The sequence below is a fragment of the Trachypithecus francoisi genome, unplaced genomic scaffold, assembly GCF_009764315.1.
Source record: "Trachypithecus francoisi isolate TF-2019V2 unplaced genomic scaffold, Tfra_2.0 Lachesis_group13, whole genome shotgun sequence".
Taxonomy (NCBI): Eukaryota; Metazoa; Chordata; class Mammalia; order Primates; family Cercopithecidae; genus Trachypithecus; species Trachypithecus francoisi.
The window spans coordinates 89,729,433-89,754,414 of NW_022681458.1; the positions used below are offsets into that span (position 1 = coordinate 89,729,433).

At 39.0% G+C, this 24,982-nt stretch overlaps 1 pseudogene; it reads right to left on the reverse strand.

The window, feature by feature from the left end:
- Positions 1-7,579: 7,579 nt before the first annotated feature.
- Positions 7,580-24,982, reverse strand: part of LOC117094213 — a 34,180-nt pseudogene continuing 16,777 nt past the window's right edge.

Genomic DNA, 24,982 nt, shown 5'->3' on the forward strand with positions numbered 1-24,982 from the left:
TCTAAGGCTTGAGTCGTGCACTTCACCTTTCCTTCCCCTTGCACTGTAACCTAATCTCAAGAAGGTTAGTCAGATAAGAATCCCAAGAACATTCAACTGTAGACTATCCGATTGCACCAGATTGTTTCTGGAAGACACAGAAGAATGGTCTGTGAAGCAATCACCAAAGGAAGGTAATACAATGAGGGAAGCCATCTAAAGGAGCCTGCCACAAAAAGTTTAAAAGTCTGCATGGCAACTTGACCCAGTTGTGTCCTTGACAATTATTTCTTCTCAGGAGGAAAGACTAGGTTATGCTGTAGTAACTTAAAACCTCAATGGCTTACAAAAGGGAAAGTTTGCTTTTGGTTGATACTACATGTTCAACACAAATCAGATACAGTCTGGTGAAGAGGGGAAAAGAAAAATATGCCTAACTGGCTCTCAAAGTTTCTGCCTCTGTCCAGATTCAACAGGCCAAAGAAAATCAGATGGTCACTCCCAAGTTTAAAAGGCAAAAATGTATAACCCTTCTGTTGGGATGGATACCACATATTATATGATGCCAATGGAAATATCATTTGCTCCAAGAGAAGGACAGTGACTATTATGAACAAAAATACAAAATGCCACAGGTTGTGTTTTGTGTCTAGTGGTTTATTTATGGTGTGCAGCTTAGAACAACACACATTCATTCTCTCATAGTTTCTTTGGGTCAGGAGCCTAGGCACAGCTTATCTGGGTTCTCTGCTTCAGAGTCTCACAAGGCTGTCAGAGCTGTGATATTTGAGCCCGTGGGTTCTATCCAAACTCACATGGTTGTTGGTAGTATTCAGTTCCTTGCAGCTAAAGGACTGAGGCCCTCATCTTCTGCAGGCCACCTTCAGTGCTTTGCCATATGGGCCTCCCCACTCAAGTGTGGTGGGTCACCCACCAGGTTACGCAAGGTTACAGGTCCACTGCCTTAACCCTGAAGGCCAGGCAATGTGCCAAGGCCACAGTGCCCAGCCCAAGAGCAGGTGTCCCAGCGAACCCAAACATCCCAGAGAGTATTTGAGAACCTACCGAGGAAAACAGTCCCATCGCGCACACACACAGGAGGCAAAGAGCCAGAAAATTAACTTAAAAGCAGCTTAAGAATGGGAAGCAGCATGGATCTCTAAAGTTGTCTTGCTGCCATCCAGGGGTGCCTCACATGTAAGTCCTAATAAACTCATCTACTTGCCAGTCTGGATTTGTCTGAGTCATTCTTTGGTCTCTCAGCTCCCTCCTAGTTTGGGAAGAATATTTTTAATACAATTCTGGGTTTTTCTCATTATAACCATACAGACAGCCCCCATTATGGCAGCTTGCTTCTTCAAAACCAGGAAAGTAGTCCATAGAATACTGCCAGGAAGTCAGAGCCTTCTATAACATAACGTAATCACGGGGGTGGCATCCCATCATCTTTGCTCTATTGTATTGATTAGAAGCAAGTCAACAATTTCACCCACAGTTAGGGGAGGTATTGTACGAAGGTGTGAACACCAGGAGATACAGATCTCAAAAGCCACATTAAAATCTGTCTGCCACAGGTGGTGGAGTAGGAAACGAGTGGGGAATCTTTGGGAATCTTTAGGCTTCCCCTGGAGATTACAGTATACCATTCATGTAAATTCCAAAAACATGGCCAAGAATATTCCAGTTAATACCAGAAACATGATATTTTAGCTTCCTGTGTAGGTAAGATTATTCTATTTGACATTAAGATCATAGCACTAGTTTTATTTTAATTCCACTATATTTCCCCTGCCCTTAGGCTGCTATTCCTCACTAAGAAAACCATTTTAAAAGTACTGGTCATGATATTAATGAAAACTGTCTTTGCTTCTTGATTTTTATCTTGGTTTTTAGAAGGATTTTAAAAATACGTACTGATCCTAAATTTATTCACATCCTAAGGCCTATTTTATCTGCTCCTTGTAAACTATCAGCATTTCCACATTAGTCACAGACGAAGGGTGTCACCAGAATAGCTAATAAATACAACCTATGCAAAGCAGCTTCTATCAAAATAAGAGAGAATACCAGGCTCCTGATTTCCACAATTAGTGTATATTATGTGTTTATAAGCCAAGCAGCTCAAAAAGGCATTGCCAGAGAATATACTGAATGAAAATGTTTGCTTACCAAAAAAGATATTTCTAAATGTTAATTATGACCAATTTGTTTTTTCGTAAGACCAAAATAATGCTGCAAAAGATTTTCAAATACAAGTTGACAGAAATAAATCTGGCTGTTTGTAGTAGTTTATGGTATAAGAATTATGAGGAATGTTTTGATTTAAGGAGTAAAGGAGTAAAATCTATTTCAAAGGGAAATGCAAACATTTTACAGAGCATAGGCTGTGTGGTATCACAATACTAATCAAGTGCCTGTCAGATGGGATGTATAATGTTTCTCTCCCACTATAACAATAAAAGTACCCTTATCTTTCACCACAGTTTTATAATGAAATAATACTATGTTTACACACAGCTGCTAAATGTCATTGGCAACACCAGTGACAATATGATTACTGACCTCAAAGACTGTATGTTGTTCCTGTCCTCAAAGGTGCCAGAAAGCAACGTGATAATCCAGATGAAACCTAAGAAAAGGAACTACAAAAGGCTTATATGCAGGTCAGAAGATATTCAAACTGATTTATAACTAAAGATATGCCAACTAAAACAGTGGGATATACCTTTTATCCAATATAGTGTCAAAGATCAAAAGTTTTAAAAGTGCTGTATTGGCCATGGTAAGGAGAAATGAATACTTTCAAATTATGATAATGAGAGTAGAAATTGGGGCAGTCTCCTTGGCAGGCAACCTGGTAATACCCATCAAAAAATTAAAATACAGGAAAGGGGAGTTGGTGCACAATGAGTATAAAGTTCTATTATGTGAGATAAAGAGGTTCTATAGACCTGCTATACATCATAGTGCCTATAGTTAATAACATGCTACTGTACACTTTAAAATATGTTAAGAGGAGATCTCATGTTAAGTATTCTTGCCACACATACACACACAAAACACAAAAAAGCAATAAAATTTTTGGAGGTGAAAACTGAAACTAAAATATGTTTAGTACCTTGATTATGATGATGGGGTCACAGGTGTATGCCTATATCCAGATACATCAAAATATATACATTAAACATGAAAACTTTTCATATATCAATTATACCTCAATAAAACAAACATTCAAATACATGTAAACACAGACTTAGCAGTTTTGCCAAGATGTATACTCAACCATAAGCATAAAGACATTTTCTCAAGGAAACTCCCCAAATGCATTATATAGTAAAAATAAAATGAAAAAGCAAAACACAGATGTGTGTACATGAGATGTCCTCACTCGACTAGAAAAAGGAATATATATGTTTATGTATACATTTTTTTTCTAGAAGGATAAACAAGACCCTATTGGTAGTGGTTATCTCTGGAAAAGGGAGATGAACTATGGAGTAGAAATGTATTTTACTTTTTATTTTCTAGCCTCCAGTACTATTAGGAATTTTTACCATTCCAATTTTTCAATAAAAAATAATAAAATAAATAAGAAATAAAACTGACTGATCTGGATGAATCAGATACAGTGAAAGTCATATCTAATTAAAATTATGGAATTATATTTTGGTTTCTCAGCCTGACCACATTTTAATTGTCCTTAAGAGGCCAAGTGAATGATAGGGCAGTTCCCACTCAGAATGCTAATTTGTTTCCTCTGGCTTTTTAAGAGTATCTGTGCTTTGGAGACTTATTCCAGGTTGTTATGACCTGAAGGAAATCAGCTTGTTAATCTCAGGGTCATCTGAAGATGAGAGGGTTGAGGTTCTGAGGGTTGAGAGCTTAGTTGGGACCCCAGGCCTAGATTTACCAGGGCAGATGTTAAAAAGCCATTTGTTGAGGAAGAAGTCAATAAGCCTCTCAAAATATGATTAGACAAATTGCTTTTGGGAAGTTTCTTTATGCCTAAAGCATAACGCAGTCCTGAAACTGGATTCTCAAGGTTTAAAGACCAAGAATGGGCCAAAAAACCCCAAAAAAACAAAAACCCCTGAATTCTCATACCCACCTCAGTTTGGTCTCTTTACTTACTCTTAAATCAGATCCAGGCTACCCCCTGGTGGTTGCCTAGAAGAGACATTCCTGTCTGTCTCACTGTGCACTTGGATTCAAACAAGTGGGACCTTATTTTATTATGAAGACAAACTTCCCAGAAATGGCAAATATAATCCAATTTGCTATCAGGCCATGAAAAAATATCTAGCATGGCAGTATGAGTGGAGGCTGAAATGGAGAAGAGAATGATTGGTAAGACATTTTATGTTTTAGATAAAATGTTTTTAAATGTTTCTCTGCTTTGCAAATGCCTTTTCTTCTGGCCTCACTCCCCTTTCAAAGGTCACAACTTTCAATCGACTGAGTGCCATAGGCCCCAGCCTCTCTCAGCTGTAACTGATTCATTGGCTCTAATTTGTGTTTCTGTGGGTTGATGTCACCTCAGCATACTCTAAGTCACTAAAGACACATGACATTACCTCACTTTCTGAATTACCTAACATCCCTAAGTAGAATTTGAATCTCATGTTCAGAACTGATCAACTTATATTCATCTCACTAGATGAGACATTTTCTGAATTTAGTGTTAGTTTAAGCTACGGTGTCTGAACATTGCTCCTGGAACAATGGCATCGTCATATAAATAAAAAAAAAATCTATGGGGATCTAGGTAGTATATGTTACTAGAAAAATGAAGAGCTGATTCTTCCAAGTGTTCAGCTATTTGCTCTATTTCATTTAGGTGTAGTGGAGGTGTGACTCTTCCTGGGGGGTTGACTTCTTGAAATTGCCTTTCCTCATCTGAGGCTGGGATTTGAAATGTTTTTCCAATCATCAAAAGCCCTATGGAGCTTTGGGGAGGAGAAAAAGGGGTGTCCCACATTTTCAGTGTTTGAATAGGATCCTTAGAACTCTCCCTTTATGATGGTGCTTCCTGTTCCTCATTTTAAAAGCAAAGGATTAAAATGTCGTTATGATTTTTTCAAATAAAAGATAGACCAAAAGGTAACATTCCAAAAAAAGGTGAAAAATGTGAAAAATAACCGCTAAAATTTTAACTACATATGGTCAAACAAGTATAAAATAACCCCAGACCAAGAAATGGCTCTTTGAACATATTTCAATGGCTAAAAAGTGACTGACATCTGTCAGCATTGTGGATGTAGAACACCTCAATTGACAGAAGCTGGAGTCTCTGGCAGCTCCTGAGTTAGGAACTTCTGCAGTCATCATCCTTATCTCATGCCAAAGGTTCATGCCTGCAGCTAGTGAGGTGCATTCATACCTTCAGATAGCAAAAACCAACCACAAATCACTCATCAATTTCCGACAATCAATCTCAGCATTTGTCTAACCAATCAGCAATTTGTGGAGACTATGAACCCTTCTCTTTCTGCCTTCCTGCCATTCTCTCCATATGCTTAGATAATCAAGTATCATAAACTGACCCTTGTGTTGAAACAAGTGCAAGCGATTGATGGTTGCCAAGTAACAGAGTCATATATAATAAGGCAAAAGTGGAAACTGACAGGTCTTATTATGGCTTACAAGACTACAAAACCTGAAGTCGGTCCGTCTCTAACCTCCTTCCTTCATTTCTCCCCTTTTGCTCTGTTCCAGCCACAGTCACTTTCTTCATGATTTTTCTCTCACACCAGACACATTCCTGTCTTAGGCATCTTCATTTGTTTTTTTTCCTGCTTGGAATACTCTTTCCAGATATCTTCCTGACACACTCTCTCTTAAGTCTGGCTGAACTCTTACCTTAATGTCACCATCCCATTTAAGATTTCTTCTCCCTCATCACTCCTGATCCCCTTACTTTGATCTATGTTTTACACATTTTAAATACTATATAATTTAACTTTTATGTTTATGTATTTCTCCCTATCCCAAACCACACAAAATACAAAATCATATCCACAAAGGCAGGTGTTTTCATCTGTTTCTTTCACTGCTGTATCCTTGTTGTCTAAAAGAGTATCTGATGTGTGGTTAATACTCAATAAAGCCAATGTTGTTAAGTGAATAAGGAATGAAGACATTGACACTGCAAGACAAATCAGTTCTTTCACTGTGCAATGTAACAATAAGCCCAGGTCAGGGAGGCACAACCTTTGGTCCAGAGCTATCAAGTAGTTCATAAGGGGTGTACTGCATAGCAGAAGTGAACCAGGTCAAAGAGTTAATGTAGCAGAACTTGCTAAGTCTTTAACAGCAATTGTTGGAATAAGTCTAGAACAGTGTGGTTCAAATGGCTGCTTGAAAGATTTTACTGATGTTTAATCCAGTATATCTTGAATCTACCTGCTAGCCTAACCAACCCTACCTTGCACAGACATCGTCTCTGGCTTAAAGAGCCTGCAGTCATTCTCTGACAACAATCTCTCATTTTCCATTTCTCCTTAAAGTGAGGCTTTCTCAGAAAGGATGGAAGACCCTGGAGGTGAATCTAAATAACTCAATAACTTGAAATTTGGCTCCTATCATTCTTATCAGAGCTATGAGTTTCCAAAGACACCACTATGATATTAGCAAGGGGATCTGTATCACTTACAATTGATTGAGTGGGGAGAGATTCTGAGCCATTTTCTTCTAATCTCTCTGACTTATCCCGTGACTTATCTGGATGTCTACCTTTGAAATGGCTGCTTTCCCACTATAGATGCATGCTTCTCTCTCTTATGTGCTCATGAGTTACAGAGTACACTTGTGTTGTCATCTTTTCTCTGCATCACTGATAAGTTCATAACCTACATTCAATCAGCAATCAAAAAGAATGTTGAATGAATGCTAAATCTTCTTGGCAACTGATCACAAATAGGTATCCAGTATGCAAAGGTGCAAAGCAGAAGGGAAAAAAAATGAGCAAATACATGTTGTTACACTCTTTACAGATATTACCCTATTGCAACATTACAAAGAATTTTCACACAAAATAGAGTATGCCTTTCCCCATCATCTGAATTATAAGATCCTTGAATATGTGGCCCTGCTGATCTTGTTCATCACTGTATCCTTACATCCAACAAGATGCATGGCCCATCAGAGGCACTCAATAAATCGTTTTGAATAAATTATTAAATACAGTCATTGCAGTTCCTCTTATCTGTAAATCTGGCCCAAATCCCAATTCTATATCCAGTCTCATTAATTGTACTTTACTCACAAGACGGAGCCTTACAAGATAGTTGAAACATTCTTTCTACATCCCAAGATTTCTTCCTTTTTTTTCTTAATTGTTACTTTATTACAATATGGTGGAGTTCATTAAAAATTTCAACTATAGCTTGATAATCTTTAACCCGGCAGTTTTAATAAAGGCAAACTCTTTATTTAAAAGTGATCATAAAACAACTCAAAATGCAGAGTAAGGAGGATGAGAAACATCTGACTGGCCAATAGATTTAGTTTTCTCAGTATATGAAATTCAAACTTTTCATGTTTAGGAAAGGTAAACTGTAACTTCAGGAAACAGCAATACAGAAAGATTTCATCACATAGACTAGTTTCCATTTAGTGGGTCAAGGGTTTTTAGCTGTCTCAATTGGGATAGATAAATGTATAGGACTGCCCATGCTTCAGCCTTCTTTGTGAACAACTTTTGATCAGCAATGCACTCGGCAATTGTCTTCTTTTCCAGCTGTGCTCTGCACCATTTGCTTCGCTACCACATGCTTTTCCACACAGTTTATCATATGTTCTTGTTCCTTTCAACACATCATAACCTGCACAGAGATATGATAGTACAGGTGATTCTTTACCTCCTTATATACTCGATGCAGTCATTTCTGAAAAGTATTCTCCAAAGTCATAGCAATGTTATTCCTCTTGGCATCAAAAAGGTAATGGCACTTGTGACCCACAGCCTGCTGTGACTTCTCCAAATCAATGGTATCCTGGATTTGTTTGATGGAAGCATCCTTCACCTCTTCTAGTTGGGCAGTCTTTTTGCTCATTCAGTTTATCAGCAAATTCTCCAACAGAGGCACCACATTTTTTAATTACAAAGATAAGTAACCCTACCACTGATACGGTAGAGAAGATCTCTGGGGTAATCACATATATTTCTTTGCAAAGAGCATACAACATAAGTCCAGTTCGAAACATATAAGGTCCTGTTATACCAGTTTTAGGATAAAGAAAATGGAAGAACTCCTCAGGGATAAGTCCAAGATGAACTTCTCCTCCATATTCAGGAAGAGGTGGTAGAGGAGCAAGACATGGCTGCCCTGTGTGAAAGCTCCTTGTTGCCTGCAATACCCCTGGACTGGGGAGGGCTGCCTTCTTCAGGGAAAGGGCTGCCGTAGTAGCAGAAGAAAGCACCCCCTGGGACAACACTGAGAGCCCAAGCCAAAGAATCTTTTAGAGGCCCAAGACTACTAAATGCAAAATAGTGATCACCAGAAACTCAGTTAATGTAGAAGAACATCATTCTGTCTCAGCTCCATTTAACTTTGCTTTGACATAGAATCTTTAGTAAAACATCCATTTCAAATGCTACCTTGGACTGTTTGTAGATAGTTCATTGAAGCAGTCTAGGATAAAATTGAAGATCCCATACAACAGAATCTTTTCAAAATATATTATGTTCTGAAACCACCAGCTTTCCTTAGAATACATTTCATGGGTCATGAAAGAAGAAAAGCAGTTCATAGTCTCATTTCAACTCCTATCATCTCATTAAGTGTAAATTAGACAACAGATTTGCATCTGTTTCTCAGCTTGAATCCTCTTGTAAGATGTTATTGACACAGAGTTAAGAGCCCAGGAATAGACTAATTTGTTTTACAGTGAAACATGACCATATACAGATGATCATTTCTAAATTGATTTATTATTTTTTGTAATGATGAAATATTTATCCCAATCATGGGTTCATTCACAGACTACTAAAAATTAGAAAAAAATAATTTTAACTTCAATTTCACTATTTAGTTTACTATTGAAACAAATTGATATTACTTCATACCCTTAGAGATTTTTGTGTAAAATAATAAAAAATAATAAAATCTTTAAAGCATTATTTTGTGACAAACATACTACAGTCTTCTTTTTATGAAATCATACTAATAAAACCTTAAGAGGAGTTGACTTGTACAAAATTAATTCAACCAGAAAGACACTGGTGAAATGTGAAATAAATCTCTTCAACTAGAAAAAAATATAACTTTTGGACTGATTTTAAAAAGACCCATGGGTTGTTCATAAAGCAAACTGAACTGTCCAGAAAATAATCACTAATATCAATAATCATGTAAAAAGAACAATTGGCATTTTTCATATTTTTTTAATCAATACTTTCTTTTTTTTTATTATACTTTAAGTTCTAGGGTACATGTGCATAACGTGCAGGTTTGTTACATATGTATACTTGTACCATGCTGTGTGCTGCACCCATCAACTCGTCGGCACCCATCAATTCGTCATTTATATCAGGTATAACTCCCAATGCAATCCCTCCCCCCTCCAACCTCCCCATGATAGGCCCCGATGTGTGATGTTCCCCTTCCCGAGTCCAAGTGATGTCATTGTTCAGTTCCCACCTATGAGTGAGAACATGCGGTGTTTGGTTTTCTGTTCTTGTGATAGTTTGCTAAGAATGATGGTTTCCAGCTGCATCCATGTCCCTACAAAGGACGCAAACTCATCCTTTTTTATGGCTGCATAATATTCCATGGTGTATATGTGCCACATTTACTTAATCCAGTCTGTCACTGATGGACATTTGGGTTGATTCCAAGTCTTTGCTATTGTGAATAGTGCCACAATAAACATACGCGTGCATGTGTTTTTATAACAGCATGATTTATAATCCTTTGGGTATATACCCAGTAGTGGGATGGCTGGGTCATATGGTACATCTAGTTCTAGATCCTTGAGGAACTACCATACTGTTTTCCATAATGGTTGAACTAGTTTACAATCCCACCAACAGTGTAAAAGTGTTCCTATTTCTCCACATCCTCTCCAGCACCTGTTGTTTCCTGACTTTTTAATGATTGCGATTCTAACTGGTGTGAGATGGTATCTCATCGTGGTTTTGATTTGCATCTCTCTGATGGCCAGTGATGATGAGCATTTTTTCATGTGTCTGTTGGCTGTATGAATGTCTTCTTTTGAAAAATGTCTGTTCATATCCTTTGCCCACTTTTTGATGGGGTTGTTTGTTTTTTTCTTGTAAATTTGTTTGAGTTCTTTGTAGATTCTGGATATTAGCCCTTTGTCAGATGAGTAGATTGCAAAATTTTCTCCCATTCTGTAGGTTGCCTGTTCACTCTGATGGTAGTTTCTTTTGCTGTGCAGAAGCTCTTTAGTTTAATGAGATCCCATTTGTCAATTTTGGCTTTTGCTGCCGTTGCTTTTGGTATTTTAGACATGAAGTCCTTGCCCATGCCTATGTCCTGAATGGTACTACCTAGGTTTTCTTCTAGGGTTTTTATGGTATTAGATCTAACATTTAAGTCTCTAATCCATCTTGAATTAATGATCGTATAAGGAGTAAGGAAAGGATCCAGTTTCAGCTTTCTACTTGTGGCTAGCCAATTTTCCCAGCACCATTTATTAAAGGGAATCCTTTCCCCATTTCTTGTTTTTGTCAGGTTTGTCAAAGATCAGATGGCTGTAGATGTGTGGTATTATTTCTGAGGACTCTGTTCTGTTCCACTGGTCTATTTCTCTGTTGTGGTACCAGTACCATGCTGTTTTGGTTACTGTAGCCTTGTAGTATAGTTTGAAGTCAGGTAGCGTGACGCCTCCAGCTTTGTCCTTTTGACCTAGGATTGTCTTGGCAATGCGGGCTCTTTTTTGGTTCCATATGAACTTTAAAGCCGTTTTTTCCAATTCTGTGAAGAAAGTCATTGGTAGCTTGATGGGGATGGCATTGAATCTATAAATAACCTTGGGCAGTATGGCCATTTTCACGATATTGATTCTTCCTATCCATGAGCATGGTATGTTCTTCCATTTGTTTGTGTCCTCTTTGATTTCACTGAGCAGTGGTTTGTAGTTCTCCTTGAAGAGGTCCTTGACATCCCTTGTAAGCTGGATTCCTAGGTATTTTATTCTCTTTGAAGCAATTGTGAATGGAAGTTCATTCCTGATTTGGCTCTCTGTTTGTCTGTTACTGGTGTGTAAGAATGCTTGTGATTTTTGCACATTAATTTTGTATCCTGAGACTTTGCTGAAGTTGCTTATCAGCTTAAGGAGATTTTCGGCTGAGACAATGGGGTTTTCTAAATATACAATCATGTCATCTGCAAACAGGGACAATTTGACTTCTTCTTTTCCTAACTGGATACCCTTGATTTCTTTCTCTTGCCTGATCGCCCTAGCCAAACTTCCAACACTATGTTGAATAGGAGTGGTGAGAGAGGGCATCCCTGTCTTGTGCCAGTTTTCAAAGGGAATTTTTCCAGTTTTTGCCCATTCAGTGTGATATTGGCTGTGGGTTTGTCATAAATAGCTCTTATTATTTTGAGGTACGTTCCATCAATACTGAATTTATTGAGCGTTTTTAGAATGAAGGGCTGTTGAATTGTGTCAAAAGCATTTTCTGCATCTATTGAGATAATCATGTGGTTCTTGTCTTTGGTTCTGTTTATATGCTGGATTACGTTTATTGATTTGCGAATGTTGAACCAGCCCTGCATCCCAGGGATGAAGCCCACTTGATCATGGTGGATAAGCTTTTTGATGTGCTGCTGAATCCGATTTGCCAGTATTTTATTGAGGATTTTTGCATCGATGTTCATCAGGGATATTGGTCTAAAATTTTCTTTTTTTGTTGTGTCTCTGCCAGGCTTTGGTATCAGGATGATGTTGGCCTCATAAAATGAGTTCGGGAGGATTCCCTCTTTTTCTATTGATTGGAATAGTTTCAGAAGGAATGGTACCAGCTCCTCCTTGTACCTCTGGTAGAATTCAGCTGTGAATCCATCTGGTCCTGGACTTTTTTTGGTTGGTAGGCTATTAACTATTGCCTCAATTTCAGAGCCTGCTATTGGTCTATTCAGGGATTCAACTTCTTCCTGGTTTAGTCTTGGAAGAGTGTAAGTGTCCAGGAAATTATCCATTTCCTCTAGATTTTCTAGTTGATTTGCGTAGAGGTGTTTATAGTATTCTCTGATGGTAATTTGTATTTCTGTGGGGTCCGTGGTGATATCCCCTTTATCATTTTTTATTGCGTCTATTTGATTCCTCTCTCTTTTCTTCTTTATTAGTCTTGCTAGCAGTCTGTCAATTTTGTTGATTTTTTCAAAAAACCAACAGCTGGATTCATTGATTTTTTGGAGGGTTTTTGTGTCTCTATCTCCTTCAGTTCCGCTCTGATCTTAGTTATTTCTTGCCTTCTGCTAGCTTTTGAATGTGTTTGCTCTTGCTTCTCCAGTTCTTTTAATTGTGATGTTAGAGTGTCCATTTTAGATCTTTCCAGCTTTCTCTTGTGGGCATTTAGTGCTATAAATTTCCCTTTACACACGGCTTTAAATGTGTCCCAGAGATTCTGGTATGTTGTATCTTTGTTCTCATTGGTTTCAAAGAACATCTTTATTTCTGCCTTCATTTCGTTATGTACCCAGTAGTCATTCAGGAGCAGGTTGTTCAGTTTCCATGTAGTTGAGCGGTTTTGATTGAGTTTCTTAGTCCTGAGTTCTAGTTTGATTGCACTGTGGTCTGAGAGACAGTTTGTTATAATTTCTGTTCTTGTACATTTGCTGAGGAGTGCTTACTTCCAATTATGTGGTCAATTTTGGAATAAGTGTGATGTGGTGCTGAGAAGAATGTATATTCTGTTGATTTGGGGTGGAGAGTTCTATAGATGTCTATTAGGTCCGCTTGGTGCGGAGATGAGTTCAATTCCTGGATATCCTTGTTAACTTTCTGTCTCGTTGATCTGTCTAATGTTGACAGTGGAGTGTTGAAGTCTCCCATTATTATTGTACGGGAGTCTAAGTCTCTTTGTAAGTCTCTAAGGACTTGCTTTATGAATCTGGGTGCTCCTGTATTGGGTGCATATATATTTAGGATAGTTAGCTCTTCCTGTTGAATTGATCCCTTTACCATTATGTAATGGCCTTCTTTGTCTCTTTTGAACTTTGACGGTTTAAAGTCTGTTTTATCAGAGACTAGGATTGCAACCCCTGCTTTTTTTTGTTCTCCATTTGCTTGGTAGATCTTCCTCCATCCCTTTATTTTGAGCCTATGTATGTCTCTGCATGTGAGATGGGTCTCCTGAATACAGTAGACTGATGGGTCTTGACTCTTTGTCCAGTTTGCCAGTCTGTGTCTTTTAATTGGAGCATTTAGTCCATTAACATTTAAGGTTAATATTGTTATGTGTGAACTTGATCCTGCCATTATGATATTAAATGGTTATTTTGCTCGTTAGTTGATGCAGTTTCTTCCTAGCCTCGATGGTCTTTACATTTTGGCATGTTTTTGCAATGGCTGGTACCGGTTGTTCCTTTCCATGTTTAGTGCTTCCTTCAGGGTCTCTTGTAAGGCAGGCCTGGTGGTGACAAAATCTCTAAGCATTTGCTTATCTGTAAAGGATTTTATTTCTCCTTCACTGATGAAACTTAGTTTGGCTGGATATGAAATTCTGGGTTGAAAATTCTTTTCTTTAAGAATGTTGAATATTGGCCCCCACTCTCTTCTGGCTTGTAGAGTTTCTGCCGAGAGGTCTGCTGTTAGTCGGATGGGCTTCCCTTTGTGGGTAACCTGACCTTTCTCTCTGGCTGCCCTTAAGATTTTTTCCTTCATTTCAACTTTGGTGAATCTGGCAATTATGTGTCTTGGAGTTGCTCTTCTGGAGGAGTATCTTTGTGGTGTTCTCTGTATTTCCTGAATTTGAATGTTGGCCTGCCCTACTAGGTTGGGGAAGTTCTCCTGGATGATATCCTGAAGAGTGTTTTCCAACTTGGTTCCATTTTCCCCCTCACTTTCAGGCACCCCAATCAGACGTAGATTTGGTCTTTTTACATAATCCCATACTTCTTGCAGGCTTTGTTCATTTCTTTTTCTTCTTTTTTCTTTTGGTTTCTCTTCTCGCTTCATTTCATTCATTTGATCCTCAATCGCTGATACTCTTTCTTCCAGTTGATCGAGTCGGTTACTGTTACTGAAGCTTGTGATTTGTCACGTATTTCTCGTGTCATGGTTTTCATCTCTGTCATTTCATTTATGACCTTCTCTGCATTAATTATTCTAGCTATCAATTCTTCCACTCTTTTTTCAAGATTCTTAGTTTCTTTGCGCTGGGTATGTAAATCCTCCTTTAGCTCTGAGAAGTTTGATGGACTGAAGCCTTCTTCTCTCATCTCGTCAAAGTCATTCTCTGACCAGCTTTGATCCGTTGTTGGCGATGAGCTGCGCTCCTTTGCAGGGGGAGATGCGCTCTTATTTTTTGAATTTCCAGCTTTTCTGCCCTGCTTCTTCCCCATCTTCGTGGTTTTATCTGCCTCTAGTCTTTGATGATGGTGACGTACTGATGGGGTTTTGGTATAGGTGTTCTTCCTGTTTGATAGTTTTCCTTCTAATAGTCAGGACCCTCAGCTGTAGGTCTGTTGGAGATTGTTTGTGGTCCACTCCAGACCCTGTTTGTCTGGGTATCAGCAGCAGAGGCTGCAGAAGATAGAATATTGCTGAACAGTGAGTGTACCTGTCTGATTCTTACTTTGGAAGCTTCCTCTCAGGGGTGTACTCCACCCTGTGAGGTGTGGGGTATCAGACTGCCCCTAGTGGGGGATGTCTCCCAGTTAGGCTACTCAGGGGTCAGGGACCCACTTGAGCAGGCAGTCTGTCCGTTCTCAGATCTCAACCTCCATGTTGGGAGATCCACTGCTCTCTTCAAAGCTGTCAGACAGAGTCGTTCGCGTCTGCACAGGCCTCTGCTGCTTCCCCTTTTGTTGTTTAGCTGTGCCCTGTGCCCAGAGGTGGAGTCTACAGAGACAGGCAGGTTTCCTTGAGCTGCTGTGAGCTCCACCCAGTTCGAGCTTCCCAGCGGCTTTTTTTACCTACTTAAGCCTCAGCAATGGCGGGCGCCCCTCCCCCAGGCTCGCTGCTGCCTTGCGGTTAGATCGCAGACTGCTGTGTTAGCAATGAGGGAGGCTCCGTGGCGGTGGGACCCTCCCGGCCAGGTGTGGGTATAATCTCCTGGTGTACCCGTTTGCTTAAAGCGCAGTATTGGGGTGGGAATTACCCGATTTTCCAGGTGTTGTGTGTCTCAGTTCCCCTGGCTAGGAAAAGGGATTCCCTTCCCCCTTGCGCTTCCCAGGTGAGGCGATGCCTCGCCCTGCTTCAGCTCTCACTGGTCGGGCTGCAGCAGCTGACAAGCACCGATTGTCTGGCACTCCCAGTGAGATGACCCCAGTACCTCGGTTGAAAATGCAGAAATCACCGGTCTTCTGTGTCGCTCGCTCTGGGAGTTGGAGACTGGAGCTGTTCCTATTCGGCCATCTTGCTCTGCCTCCCCTAGGTTCATGCTTTCTTAGCAACTAACACATAGCAAAGTTAAAGGATTCCTGTTTTACCTTGTTTCTCTCTTCTTGTTTGGATGAGTATAAGGATGCTATAAAGGAGGCAAACAGTAGCGAGGAGGAGTATTGACAATTTCTGGTGATTTGTCACCTCACATTCTCTTCAGGAGTTCAGGAACCATGAGACTTTTTTTTTTTTTTTGCCACTTCCCTAGAAGTTTTGAAATCAGTTACAGTAATTAGAACCAACTTCTAGAGATGGTTACAGTGATCCAGCAGAATCACCTTATATAACGCAAAATTTAAATGTGGGGTGGTTTTAGAAATTTGGGAAACTAAAGAGAATGGATTTATAGGAAAATGTGAATACAATTTGATTGCCGTTGTTTGGTTGAAAACCGGGTCCTTGAGTCATCTTATAATGGCTCAACTACCCTGGAGCATTGGGCATTCATTAGCTGGTCTGCAAAATGTTTTGGAATTTTCTTCCTAGTTGAGGATGTAAAAGGGAGAAGGATGACTGAAGTAACAGTAGCTGGGAGTTCAATGCTCTAAGTACTAGAGGATCCGAGATCCATTGTAGAACCTGGACATGCTTGAGTCGGAATTGTCTCTGAGTTATGGCAAAACCAGAGTAACTAAACGTATAAGAACTACATCTAGTGGATAGATTCCTATTTTCTAAGATGATATTTCAACAGCTTTGTCTTGACTAAGGTTGATATATGCACAAGCACATTTTGGGGAACTTTAATAAAAGAAAAGCTACTACTTCTTTTTAAAAATTCATTAAGAAATACAGTAGACATAATCCAGAAACAGTCTGAATGCTTCATATTTCATCTTTAAATTACTCCTTTGTGGGTGTTGAGTGCTTCTTTGGAATACCTCTGGTGGTACACCAGAAGTGATTTGTAACAAAGCACCTGAGAGAAAGCATCCATCTTCAGTTAGTCCAAGCTTGCAGGAGGACATACACTCCAGGAATAATATGAGTTTCCTAGTTAGGCAGCAGCTGCTGTCTCTCTTGCCTCCTGAATGATTGTGTTCCTGGATCTTTGTAGTGTGAATCAAATCTTAGAGGCATAATGAGAAAAAAACAACACCATGGCTGTCATCCACTTTTTCTTTCTTTCTTTTTTTGTTTTTGTTTTTGCTAAGACTCTTATTTAGTTGTTTTAAATAGGGATTTGGAAGATAGAACTCAAGACTTTTCTGCATCTGGATCCACCAATGCTTAGTGTTCATTTACTTGTGTTAAATTGAGCTCTTTAGTGAGGAAAGGCAAAATTAGGGAAAAAATAAAAGTGCTATCACTTAGATTTCATTGCTTATTAAGACACTCAGGGGGTTCTAGTTTCTGAAAATACAGTTAACCATTAGAAAGGAAAAAGTATTTGATCAACAGAATGTTATTTCTAATGGCTTTCAATCAATTGCTTCAAAATACAAAGAGAAAAAGACATCAACAAAGGAATATAAAAGCAAACATCAAAACTCAGGAGGTTAACAATCAATTTAAACGCCTTGGGAATTTTGTTACTGAAACAGTCATTAGAAAGCAGAGAAGACAGGACTTGTGTGACTTCCTGGCCAAAGAAATTAAGAGATAACATGCCTTGTCCTGGTTCTCACTTCTTCTTCTATTGGGACTGCAGATTTTGCTCATTTTAAAAATGTCAGTGCCTCAAGATAGAAGAACTCTGGGTCACGATTTAGAAAAGTCACCATGGAGATCCTTTCAACACTCATTTTTCTGCAGTGTGGGTTACAAATAAACCTTTACTATTTTAAGCCACTCAGTTTTTAGGGTGTATTTATTATCACAGCATAGCCTACTCTGTCCTGACAAATACATTTTATGCCCTGCTAAACTTTACCTTATATCCTTTAAATTTTAGCTGTTAATACAGTATATCTCATGTTTTGTTTTCATACACAAAGAGTTGGTAGATAACAAAATAATTAAATTGTACCTGAAGAAAACATTCTCTCTAGCCGTGTCATCTAGAATAAGAGGATAATTTATTTTAAAATTAAGAATGGCAGGGTTTTTTTTTTTTTTGCCTGAAAATAATGTCTTTGAGGCTATAGACAACTTTCAGTGGTTCAGGGGCTTGCCTGCTCATCTAATTTATGAAGGATTCATGGAGTAAAATCTCCTTTGTCTCTGTATCATCCATGATCTCTTGTCGGCTTCACTCTAATCAGCATGTCTATGGAAGAAAAACCAAACTGTATTGAATTAGTTCTCTTTTTCTTCAAATAACTTTAAAGGAAATTCCTGATGTACTATATTATTTGACTTATTTGATTCCTCAAGACCTTTGATGTCAGGGATAGCCTTAATGGAAGAAGAAATTTATGATACATTAGTTCCATTAAAATGCACCTATAAAATGTTGGCCAACTCTGGTAGTCTGAATGGAGCGGGTCTAGCTTATTTCTATTCAGGAGGTCAAATCTGATTTCTGGGGAGAGCTAGTACTGAACCCTGATATTTGACACCTTGTCCTTTGCTAGGTATTCTGAAGTCTGTAACATGCAACTCTCCATTATTTTCCTTATTAGAAATAACATTTGATATCCCTGTAATTGGACCATTATACTCTTGATTAAAAATGCTGGTTTAGCAAATGACTCATGAAGGAAAACAACTTCTTCCCAGGGAAATATCATAAATGGGATATGGCCGTGGTAGTGGTAGTGCACTTGGAGATGGCCAGGTAAAATACTGAACTCAACTGATAATATTAGTGTTCTATTGGGAAATCTTAATTGAGGAAGACCTTTATTCCACACACTTTCTTTTTTGTTCAGTTCTTTTTAAGTTCGGGGTACATGTGTAGATTTGTGACATAGGTTAACTTGTGTCATGGGTTAAAGCAAAAGAAACTTCAGAAATTGAGGTCTTGCAGGCAAAACAATTTTGACCAATAAAGTTTAAGTTCAAACCAGGTAATCAAGCAATTTTAAAAATTAGAGGTCACAATGGAACAGAACAGAGTCCTCAGAAATAATACCACACATCTACAGCCATCTGATCTTTGACAAACCTGAGACAAACAAGAAATGGGGAAAGGATTCCCTATTTAATAAATGGTGCTGGGAAAATTGGCTAGCCGTAAGTAGAAAGCTGAAACTGGATCCTTTCCTTACTCCTTATACGAAAATTAATTCAGGATGGATTAGAGACTTAAATGTTAGACCTAATACCATAAAAACCCTAGAAGAAAATCTAGGTAGTACCATTCAGGACATAGGCATGGGCAAGGACTTCATGTCTAAAACACCAAAAGCAACGGCAGCAAAAGCCAAAATTGACAAATGGGATCTCATTAAACTGAAGAGCTTCTGCACAGCAAAAGAAACTACCATCAGAGTCAACAGGCAACCTACAGAATGGGAGAAAATTTTGCAATCTACTCATCTGACAAAGGGCTAATATCCAGAATCTACAAAGAACTCAAACAAATTTACAAGAAAAAAACAAACAACCCCATCAAAAAGTGGGCAAAGGATATGAACATATATTTCTCAAAAGAAGACATTCATACAGCCAAGAGACACATGAAAAAATGCTCATCATCACTCGCCATCAGAGAAATGCAAATCAAAACCACAATGAGATACCATCTCACACCAGTTAGAACGGCAATCATTAAAAAGTCAGGAAACAACAGGCGCTGGAGAGGATGTGGAGAAATAGGAACACTTTTACACTGTTGGTGGTAGTTGTAAACTAGTTCAACCATTATGGAAAACAGTATGGCGATTCCTCAAGGATCTAGAACTAGATGTACCATATGACCCAGCCATCCCACTACTGGGTATATACCCAAAGGATTATAAATTATTCTACTACAAAGACACATGCACACGTATGTTTATTGCGGCACTATTCACAATAGCAAAGACTTGGAATCAACCCAAATGTCCATCTGTGACAGACTGGATTAAGAAAATGTGGCACATATACACCATGGAATATTATGCAGCCATAAAAAAGGATGAGTTTGCGTCCTTTGTAGGGACATGGGTGCAGCTGGAAACCATCATTCTTAGCAAACTGTCACAAGAACTGAAAACCAAACACTGCATGTTCTCACTCATAGGTGGGAATTGAACAATGAGATCACTTGGACTCGGGAAGGGGAACATCACACACTGGGGCCTATCATGGGGAGGGAGGAGGGGGGAGGGATTGTACTGGGAGTTATACATGATATAAATAATGAATTGATGGGTGCTGACGAGTTGATGGGTGCAGCACACCAACATGGCACAAGTATACATATGTAACAAACCTGCATGTCATGCACATGTACCCTAGAACTTAAAGTATAATAAAAAAAAAATAAATAAATAAATAAATAATCTTTTCTAATTCTGTGAAGAATATCAATGTTAGTTTAATAGGAATGGCTTTGAATCTATACATTGCTTTGAGCAGTATAGCCATTTCATGATACTGATTTTTCCTATCCATGAGCATGGAATGTTTTCCCATTGATCTCTGTTATCTCTGATTTCTTTAAGCAGTATTTTGTGGTTCTCCCTGTAGAGATCTTTTACCTCCTGATATGGTTTGGCTGTGTCCCCACCCAAATCTCATTTGAATTGTAGCTCCCATAATTCCCATGCATCATAGGAGGGACCTGGTGGGAGGTGACTGATGGGGGCAGGTTTCTCCCATGCTGTTCTTCTGAAAGTGAATAAGTCATATGATACCTGATGGTTTTATAAAGGGCAGTTCTCCTGCACATGCTGTCTTGCCTGCCACCACGTAAGATGTGCCTTTGCTCTCCTTTGCCTTCTGCCATGATTGTAAGGCCTCCCCAGCCATGTGGAACTGTGAGTCTATTAAATCTCTTTTTCTTTGTAAATTACTCAGTCTCGGGTATTTCTTCATAGCAGTATGAAAATGTACTAATACATCTCCCTAGTGAGCTATATTCCTAGGTATTTTTTTCTTTTTGTGGCAGTTGTGAATGGAAGTTTGTTCCTGATTTGGCTCTTGGCTTCACTATTGTTGATATGTAAGAATGCTAGTGATTTTTGCACATTGACTTTGTACCCTGAGACTTTGCTGAATCAGTTTAAGAAGCTTTGGGCTGCGAATGGGGTTTTCTAGATATAGGATCACGTTATCTGCAAACAGTTTGGCATCCTGTCTTTCCATTTGGATGCCCTTTATTTCTCTCTCTTGCCTGATTGCCCTGGCCAGAACTTCCAATTCTATGTTGAATAGGAGTGGTGAGAGAGGGCATCCTTGTGCCAGTTTTCAAGGGGAATGCTTCCAGCTTTTGCCCATTCAGTATGATGCTGGTTGTGGGTTTGTCATATATGGCTCTTATTGTTTTGAGGTATGTTCCTTCAGTACCTAGTTTATTGAGAGTTCTTAACATAAATGGATGTTGAATTTTATTGAAAGCATTTTTTGCATCTATTGAGAAAATCATGTGGTTTTTGTCTTGAGTTCTGTTTATGCGATGAATCACATTTATTAATTTGCGTATGTTGAACCAACGTTGCATCCTGTGGATGAAGCCAACTTGATTGTGGTGAATAAGCTTTTTGATGCATTACTGGGTTCAGTTTGCCAGTATTTTGTTGAAGAGTTTTTGCATTAGTGTTCATCAAGGATATTGGCCTGAAGTTTTCTGTTTTTGTATGTCTCTGCAAGGTTTTTGTATCAGGATGATGCTGGCCTCATAGAATGAGTTAGGGAGGAGTCCCTCCTCAATTCTTCGGAATAGTTTCAGTAGGAATGGTACCAGTTCTTCCTCATACTTCTGGTAGAATTCAGCTGTGAATCTTTTTGGTCCTGGGCTTTTTCCACTTGGTAGGCTATTCATTACTGCCTCAATTTCAGAACTTGTTATTGTTCTGTTCAGGGATTCAATTTCTTCCTGGTTCTTCCTTGAGAGGGTGTTTGTATCCAGGAATTTATCTATTTCTTCTAAATTTTCTAGTTTATGTACATAGAGGTGTTCATAATATTATCTGATGGTTATTTGTATTTCTGCAGGGTCAGTGGTAATATCTCTCTTGTCATTTCGAATTCTGTTTATTTGAATCTCCTCTCTTTTATTCATTAGTCTAGCTAGTGGTCTATCTACGTTATTAATTTTTTCAAATAACAAACTCCTGGATTATTTGATCTTTTGATTGGTTTTTGTGATGCTGTCTCCTTCAGTTCAACTCTGATTCTGGTTATTTCTTGTCTTCTGCTAGCTTTGGGATTTGTTTGCTCTTTGTTCTCTAGTTCTTTTAGTGGTGAAACATCAAAACTAAAAGAGGTTGAAAAATTTGACATTTTTCTAACTTTTTGATGTGGGCATTTAGTGCTATAAATTTCCCTCTTAACACTGCATTAGCTATGTCCCAGAGATTCTGGTATGTTGTCTCTTTGTTCTCACTGCTTTTCAAGAACTTCTTGATTTCTGCCTTAATTTTATTATTTACCCAAAAGTCATTCAGGAGTAGGTTATTCAATTTCCATGTAATTTTATGGTTTTGAGTGAATTCTTTAGTACTGATTTCTAATTTGATTGCTCTGTGGACCAAGAGGCTGTTTGTTGTGATTTCAGTTCTTTTGCATTTGCCAAGGAGTGTTTTACTTCTGATTATATGATCAATTGTAGAGTAAGGGCCATGTGGCCATGAGAAGAATGTATATTTTGTTGTTTTGGGATAGAGAGTTCAATAGATATTTATAAGGTTCAGTTGATGCAGCCACAACACTTTCTTCTAACAATTTTGCCATTTAATTACTTCAAATCAGAAACACATAGTTTGAACTTTGTTTTGACATACGTTCTATTACAGGTTTTTCTCTAATACAGTCATTTATATATTTTAAACACATCTATCCTCAGTACATATGTCTCTGACAAAGGTAAGCTTTGATTACATCTTCCTTTAATGGTGGAGTAAGTTGGATAAAGACATATTCAGGATTGAATTAGGAGAAAGAGAAACTGGTGTTTCTGGGAGGGCGATGAAAGTGTTTGATCATTTTCACTATTCCCCTACCTGATTATTGCCATCGGACACTTCTAGTAGATTTGACATATGTCATGTTTGCTTTCTTTTAGATTTATACCGATAACTCAGTGTTAAACTATCAATACAAACCTAGCATCATTGTGCAACTCCCTGCTCAAACATTTATTTATTTAAAAATTCCCAGTCCTGATGGTATTACTGTTTTAGAAACAAACCCTGGGCTAGGAGTTCAGGGCATGATGCAGCTCTACTACAGAATGAGGATTTAGAGGGCTTTTTGTTTTCTTTCTTATTGCATGGAGGTAAAGACTTTTCTGCTATTGATAGAAAGCAAAAGTTGTGCCACATTGACAGAACAGATGAGACAAGGCACGGCATTAACTGTTCCATCTGGTGTTTCTTAAATAGGACAAACTATTCTTAGAGCTCTGTGAAGTGTCTGCTTCATCTCACAAGAGTTGGAAATGACTGGGCCTCTTAGTGAACTCAATAGGTAGAAGATGAGACTTTTAAAGCTAGATGAGAAAAAAGTGGAGACATAAGGCATATGGAGAAGAAATGTCTAGCAAGGGATTCTGTTTCTATGAAAACTAAGCAAATAGGAGTTTTTGTTTTGTTTTGTTTTTAGCAATAATCACAATTCTGTTCCCATTCCCAAAACCTTATTTGTAATAAAAAGCCATGTTTGTCCTCTTAAATAATCCTTTTGAGATTATCATTACAATTTATTATTTGCAATGATAAACTCAGCAGTCCACAAGTGTTTAGCTGAAATATCAAAGTCACTATCTCTACATGTGGCTCATAACATTTTTGGCAACTATTGCTGCAATAAAGATTCCTTTCTATCCTCTAGTCTGGGCACTGAAAGAGCTGGTACATTGCAACGGGCCCTGTGGAATTGGATGGCCATGAAGTTATCTCAGATTATTCTCGTTTTTCTGTTTTACAATTTTTTTTTGTCTTATTAATTGCTTTTTTCAAGCTAAACGTTAGATAGCACAGGTTTTTGATCAGAAAGTCTTTGGAAATTTTCTTGGGAATCACCATCTTATGACATAAAGTTTAAAAGGAAGCTTCAAAGGACCAATCCTGGATTGTGATTAACCTGATGAGTCATATTGGCAATCAGGTCCAAGAACAGTAGAGTTCAAGTGTAATTTACTTAGTTTCTTATGTCTCCATGTGTATATGGAAAGGGCTCATTCACTATAGTACCAAAACTTTAAAATAACTAGGAATTCCATATTTTCAAAAGAATATAAACCTACACTAGAAGATAGAGAAGATATTGAAAAACAGAAGTATAACAAGGTTCTGGTATAGAAAATTCATGTGGTAAATATATCTTTTCCTGAGTGAATCTATAAATTCAATGTAATAATTATAATAAAAACCCCAGAGGGACTGTAATGTAACGTGACTCTAGAGTACCCCTGGAACAGAAAGTTCATAAAAATATTTAAGAAAGTATTGAGGGGGGCAGAACAAGATGGCCGAATAGGAACAGCTCCAGTCTCCAATTACCACCGCGAGCGACACAGAAGACCGGTGATATCTGCATTTTCAACTGAGGTACTGGGGTCATCTCACTGGGCAGTGCCGGACAATCGGTGCTGGTCAGCTGCTGCAGCCCGACCAGCGAGAACTGAAGCAGGGCGAGGCATCGCCTCACCTGGGAAGCGCAAGCAGGAAGGGAATCCCTTTTCCTAGCCAGGGGAACTGAGACACACAACACCTGGAAAATCGGGTAATTCCCACCCCAATACTGTGCTTTAAGCAAATGGGCACACCAGGAGATTATACCCACACCTGGCCGGGAGGGTCCCACCGCCACGGAGACTCGCTCATTGCTAGCACGGCAGTCTGCGATCTAACCGCAAGGCAGCAGCGAGGCTGGGGGAGAGGCGCCCGCCATTGCTGAGGTTTAAGTAGGTAAACAAAGCCGCTGGGAAGCTCGAACTGGGTGGAGCTCACAGCAGCTCAAGGAAACCTGCCTGTCTCTGTAGACTCCACCTCTGGAGACAGGGCACATCTAAACAACAAAAGGGGAAGCAGCAGAGGCCGGTGCAGATGCGAACAACTCTGTCTGACAGCTTTGAAGAGAGCAGTGGATCTCCCAACACGGAGGTTGAGATCTGAGAACGGACAGACTGCCTGCTCAAGTGGGTCCCTGACCCCTGAGTAGCCTAACTGGGAGACATCCCCCACTAGGGGCAGTCTGACACCCCACACCTCACAGGGTGGAGTACACCCCTGAGAGGAAGCTTCCAAAGTAAGAATCAGACAGGTACACTCACTGTTCAGCAATATTATATCTTCTGCAACCTCTGCTGCTGATACCCAGGCAAACAGGGTCTGGAGTGGACCTCAAGCAACCTCCAACAGACCTACAGCTGAGGGTCCTGACTATTAGAAGG